We start from the raw sequence: 6,568 nt of genomic DNA, 5'->3' as shown, positions 1-6,568 counted from the left end.
GGGTTTGAACCACCAGCCTTCTAGTTAGCAGTCAAGTGCCTTAGGCACTATGCTACCAGAGCTCCCTAGATCTATCTATACAGGATCAAATTGACAACAGCAACTCAAAAGATTAGATAGGAAAATTAGGGGGCAGTGAATTTATGATAATGAGGAGGAACAACTCAGAAAAGGAGGGTGAGAATGGTTGCACATACTGAAGAATGTAATCAATGTCACAGAATCGTAGAAACTGTTGATTTGGTGTGAGCTCTGGTGGTGCAGTGCCTAAGGTATTTGCCTGATAACCAGAAGGCTGGTGGTTCAAATCCACCAGCCACTCTGCAGAAGGAAGACTGGCAATCTACTTTCATAAAGATTTACTGCCACGGAAACCCAATGGAGGTCACTATGAGTTGGAATCAGCTCAATGTCAGTGAGTTTGTTTTTTTTTTGGTTTGTTGAATTGGTGTAGATTTTGCTGTATGTATTCTCAACAATGACAACAACAAAATAAATAAATGTTAAAATAAATAAATAGTTGAAAGATAATTGTCCATTCAACGTTTTTTACATGTATAATTCAATGACACTGATTATATTAATCTTGTTATACAGCTATCTCCACTATCCATTTCCAAATTATTCCATCACCATTAAAAGAAACGTGGTGCCCCTGAAGCAAAGTCTCCTTTTCTTCTCTTTCCCATTCCTCAAAACTCACTCACTGCCATCGAGTCAATTCCAACCCATGGCAAGAAGTAGATTGCCCCATCTTTCTTACAGAGCACCTGGTGTGTTTGAACCACCAACCCTCTGGTTAGTAGCCAAATGCCTTACTAACTATGCCACCAGAGCTCCTTTCCTATTCCTGGTAAGCACAAATGAACTTTGGTCTCTATACATCTGCCTACTTCATATAAGTGGGATCATACAATATTTGCCCTTTTGTGACTGGCTTATTTTATTTAACGTAATATTTTTAAAATTCATCCATGTTACAATATGTATCAGAACTTTATTTCTCTCTGTGACTGAGTAATATTCATTGTATGTATATACCACATTTTGTTTATCTGTTCATCTGTTGATGGACATTTAGGTTGTTTCCACCTTTTGGCTATTGTTACTACTGCTGCAGTGAACACTGGTGTACAGGTTTCTGTTTACATTTTTGCTTTTAATTAACTTTGAAATATATGTAGGGTTGGAGTTGCTGGGTTATATGATATGTTAAACTTTTTTAAAAACTGCCAAACTATTTTCCATATTGCATTTTTGCATTCCACTATCAATGGATAAGGATTCCAATTTCTCCACATCCTCAACAACAACTGTTATTATTATTATTATTATTATTAATCATAGCCATTATAATGGGGGTTAGATAGTATCTTATTGTGGTTTTGATTTGCATCTCCCAGTCCTGCGCCAACTTCACAATCATTGCTTAAACACAGCAATGATTGTGAGGATGGTATAGAACTGGACAGTGTTTTATTCTATTCTGCATGGGGTCCCTATGAGTTGAAGCTGACTCAATGGCACCTAACAACAACTAATAATAATAATTATTATAAAAAAAAAAAAAACCTCACTGCCATCAAGTCGATCCTGACTCATAGCGACCCCTCCTTGGGTTTCTGAGGCAGTATCTCCACAGAAATAGATTGCCCAACCTTCCTTTCGAGGAGTGGCTGGTGGGTTTGAACCCCCAGCCTTCTGGATAGCAGTCAAATGCCTTAGGCACTATGCCACCAGAGCTCCTACAATAACTAATAGGGCTCTGAAATTCAAATCTACTCCACAGCAACTGGTTTAAGTTCTTTTTGAATGACTAATGACACTGACCATCTTCTCATGGGATTTTTGGCCATTTATATGTCCTCTGTGGTGAAATGTTTATTCAATCTTTTGACCGTTTTTGTTTGTCCCTTTGTTGTTAAGTTGTAGGAATTGTTTACATATACTGGATATTAAACCCTTATCAGACATGTGGTTCTCCAAAACTTTCTCCCACTTTGTAGGTGTCTCTTTACTTTGTTGATAAGCTCTTTAATGTAACACCAAACCTTTTGAGATTAGTTTCTTTCACTCAGTATAATACCTTTGCAATTCACCCCAAAGATTCAACAAATGGTTCCTTTTTATTGCTGAGTAGTATTCCATTGTATTGTTGTTAGGTGCCCTCAAGTCAACTCTGACTCACAGAGACCCTATGTACAGCTGAATGAAACACTGCCCAGTCCCATACCATCCTCACAATCTTTGTTGTGCTTGAGCCCATCATTGCAGCCACTGTGCCAATCTATCTTGTTGAAGATCTTCTGCTTCTTTGCTGACCCTCCACTTTACCAAGCATGATATCCTTCTGCAGGGAATGGTCCCTTCTGACAACATGACTAAAGTAGGTGAGATGAAGTCTAGGCATTCTCACTTCCAAGGAGCATTCCAGCTGCATTTTTCAAGGACAGATTTGTTTTTCTTCTGGCAGTCCATGGTACCTTCAGTATTCTTTGCCAACACCACAATTCAAAGGCATCAACTGTTCTTTGGCCTTCCTTATTTATTGTCCAGCTTTCACAAGCATATAAAGCAATTGACAATACCATGGCTTGGTTCAGGCACACCTTAGTCTTCAAATTGACATCTTTGGTTCTTAAAACTTTAAAGAGGTTTTTTTGTAGGAGATTTGCCCAGTGCAGTATGGTGTCTGATTTCCTGCCTGCTGCTTCCATGGATGCTGAATGTGGATCCAAGTAAAATCAAATTCCTGACAACTTCAATCTTTTCTCAGTTTATTATGATGCTCCTCATTGGTAAAGTTGTGAGGATTTTTATTTTCTTTATGCTGAGGTGTAATCCATACTGCAGACTGTAGTCTTTGATCTTCATAAGTAAATGCTTCAAGTCATCTTCACTTTCACCAAGCAAGGTTGTGTCGTCTGCATATTGCAGGTTGTTAATGAGTCTTCCTCCAATCCTGATGCCACGTTCTTCTTCACATAATCCAGTTTCTTGGATTATTTTCTTAGCATACAGATTATATAAGTATGGTGAAAGGATGTAACCCTGACACACACCTTTCCTGATTTTAAACCATGCGGTATCCCCTTTCTCTGTTCAAATGGCAGCCTCTTGTTCTATATATGTGTTCCTCATGAGAACAATTAAGTGTTCTGGAATTCCCATTCTTGTCAATGTTTTCATAATTTGTTTTAATCCACACAGCCAAATGCTTTTGAGTAGTCAATAAAACACAAGTAAACATCTTTCTGGTATTCTTTGTTTTAGTCAAGATCCATCTGACATCAGCGATGATATCCCTCATTGTCCTCTTCTAGGAGGGGCCCTGGTAGCATAGTGCCTAAGGGACTTGACTGCTAACCAGAAGGCTGGCAGTTCAAACCCAGCAGCCACTCCTCAGAAAGAAGGTTGGACAATCTACTTCCGTTGTGAAGTACTACTGCCTCGGTAACCCACAGAGGGGTCTCTGTGAGTCAGGTCTGACTCAACGGCTCATAACGACATGACAACAACATGTCCTCTTCTGAATCCAGCTTGCATTTCTGGAAATTCCCTGTCAATATACTCCTGCAATCATTTTTTAATTATCTTCAGCAAAACTTTACTTGTATGTGATATTAATGATATTGTTCGAGAATTTTCATATCCTGTTGGATCACCTTTCTTTGGAATGAGTACAAATATGGATCTCTTCCAGTCAGTTGGCCAGGTGGCTGTCTTCCAAATTTCTTGGCATAGACAAGTAAGTGCCTCCAGTGTGGCTTCAGTTTGTTGAAACATCTGTTAGGTTATCTATTTCATCCTGGGACAATGTTAGTTGCGTTTTCTATGAATTGATTCATTTTATCTAAGTTACTGAAATTATATGTGTAGAGTTTTTCACGTTGTTGTTGTTATGTGCCATCGAGTCAGCCCGACTCATAGCGACCCCTCCTTGGGTTTCCAAGGCAGTATCACTATGGAAATAGATTGCCCCATCTTCCTTCTGAGGAGTGGCTGGTGGGTTTGAACCTCCAGCCTTCTGGTTAGCAGTCAAGTGCCTTAGGCACTACGCTACCAGAGCTCCCAGAGTTTTTCATAGTATTTCTTTATCATCTTTTAATGTCTGAAGAGTCTTAGTTATCTAATGTTGCTATTACAGAAAATACCACTAGTGGATGACTTTAACAAACAAATTGTTTTTCCTTACAATTTAGGAAGCTAGAAGTTCAAATTCAAGGTGATGACTCTATGGCAGTCTTTATTTCTCTGTCAGCTATGGAGGAAGGTCCTTGTCCCTTCAGCTTCTGCTTCCTGGTTCCGTGGAGATCTCCATGTGGCTTGGCATCTATCTTGTCCATCTCTGCTTGCTAGTTCATGTTTAATCTTGTCTATATCTCAAAAAAGATTGACTCAAGATGTACCCTATACTAATCCTGTCTCATTAATGTAACAAAGACAATCCATTCCCAAATGGAATTATAACTACAAGCATAGAGGTTAGAAAGCCCAAAGTAGAGTCAATGCCTTTGAATTGTGGTGTTGGTGAAGAATACTGAAAATATCATGGACTGCCAGAAGAACAAATAAATCTGTCCTGGAAGAAGTGCAGCCAGAATCCTCCTTAAAGGGAAGAATGGCCAGACTTCATCTCAGCTACTTTGGTCATATTGTCAGAAGGGACCATTCCCTGCAGAAGGATGTCATGCTTGGTAAAGTAGTAGTAGTAGTAGGTGTTGTTGTTGTACACCGTCGAGTCGGCCCTGACTCATAGCTATCCCTCCTTGAGTTTCCAAAGTGGTATCACTATGGAAGTAGATTGCCCAACCTTCCTTCAGAGGAGTGGCTGGTGGGTTTGAACCGCCAGCCTCCTGGTTGCAGTCAAGTGCCTTAGGCACTACAGCTGCCAGAGCTCCTTTGGTAAAGTAGAGAGTCAGCAAAAAAGGGGAAGACCCTCAACAAGATGGATTGACACAGTGGCTGCAACAATGGGCTCAAGCATAGAGGGATTGTGAGGACCGTGCAGGAGCCGGCGGTGTTATGTTCTGTTGGACACAGAGTTGCTATGGGTCAGAGGCAACTAGAAAGCACCTAACGACAAAAATAGAGGTGAAGGTTCACAACAAATATGTTTTAGGAGACTCAGTTTAATCCATAACATCCCCTTTCATTCTTGATACTGGTAATTTGTATCTTTCTTTTTTCATCAGTGTCCATAGAAGTTTATCTGAATACTTTTCATCTTTTCAAATAACAATTTTCAACTTTTTTTTTTTTTTTTACCATTCTCTGTTTTCAATTTCATTGTTATATACCCTTCCTTCTGATTATTTTAAATTTATTTTGCTCTCACTCTTTTATTTTTTTATTTTCTTGCATTGGGAATTAGATGATTGATTTGAAGCCTTTGTTATTTTCTAAAATAACATTTTGTACTATAAATTTCCCTCTAAGCACTACTTTAACTGAATCACACAAATTTTAATGATGTTATTTTATTTTCATCCATTTCAAAGTATTTTCTAATTTCTCTGAGACTTACTTTTTGGCCTGTGAATTATTTAGAAGTGAGCTGCTTAATTTCCAAGTGTTTGAAAATTATTCCTATTACTTTCTGTTATTAATATCTAGAGTGATTCCATTATGGTCAGAAAATATGTCTTATATGATTTTAAATTTCTTAAATTTTCTGAAGTTTATTTATGACCCAAGATATGATTTACCTTGGTGCATATTCCCTGTGCACCTGAAGGGAATGTGTATTCTGCTGCTGTTTGGGAGAATGTTCTATAAACATCATTTAGATCCATTTGGTTGATGGTGTTGTTCAATTTTGCTATATCCTTGCTGATTTCCTATCTTCTCATTCTATTGATTTCTGAAAGGACTGTTGAAGTCTCCAACTATAATGGCTAGTTTGTCTATTTTCCTCTCAATTCTTTTCACTTTTTGCTGCATGTACTTTAAAACTATTTTATTAGATGCATACACATTTAATGTTGTTATATCATCCTGGTGAATTGACATTATTATCATTATGTAATGTCCCTCTGGATCCCTGGGAATTTTCTTCTGAAGTCTACTTTGCCTGAAATTAATAGAGTCATGTCAGCTTCCCTGTAATTAGTGATTACGTGAATTGTGTTTTTCCATCATTTTACTATTATCTGAACTAAATCATTATATTTGAAGTTACATTTCTTATAGAAAGCATATAGTTGAGTCATTTTTACCCCTTTTAAAAAATCTGTCTTTTAATCAGTATGTGTGGACTATCCAAAAACAAAACAAAACATAACAAAACTCACAGCTGTTGAGTTGTTTCCGACTCATAGTGACCCCTCCTTAGGTTTCTGAGATGGTGTCTCCACAGAAATACATTGCCCAGTCTTCCTTCTAAGGAGTAGGTGGTAGGTTTGAACCACCAGCCTTCTGGTTAGCAGTCAAATGTATTAGGCACTATGCCACCAGAGCTCCTTTAGAGTTCATATAATTATTGATATATCTAGATTCCATTCTATCATGTTTTTGTTTTCTGTTTTTTTTTTTTTTTTTTTGAAGACGGCATACGAGATGTCGAGCA

Source organism: Orycteropus afer, unplaced genomic scaffold (assembly GCF_000298275.1).
Source record: "Orycteropus afer afer isolate SDZICR_OR568_19922 unplaced genomic scaffold, OryAfe1.0 scaffold00343, whole genome shotgun sequence".
NCBI lineage: Eukaryota > Metazoa > Chordata > Mammalia > Tubulidentata > Orycteropodidae > Orycteropus > Orycteropus afer.
This window is presented reverse-complemented; position numbering follows the sequence as displayed.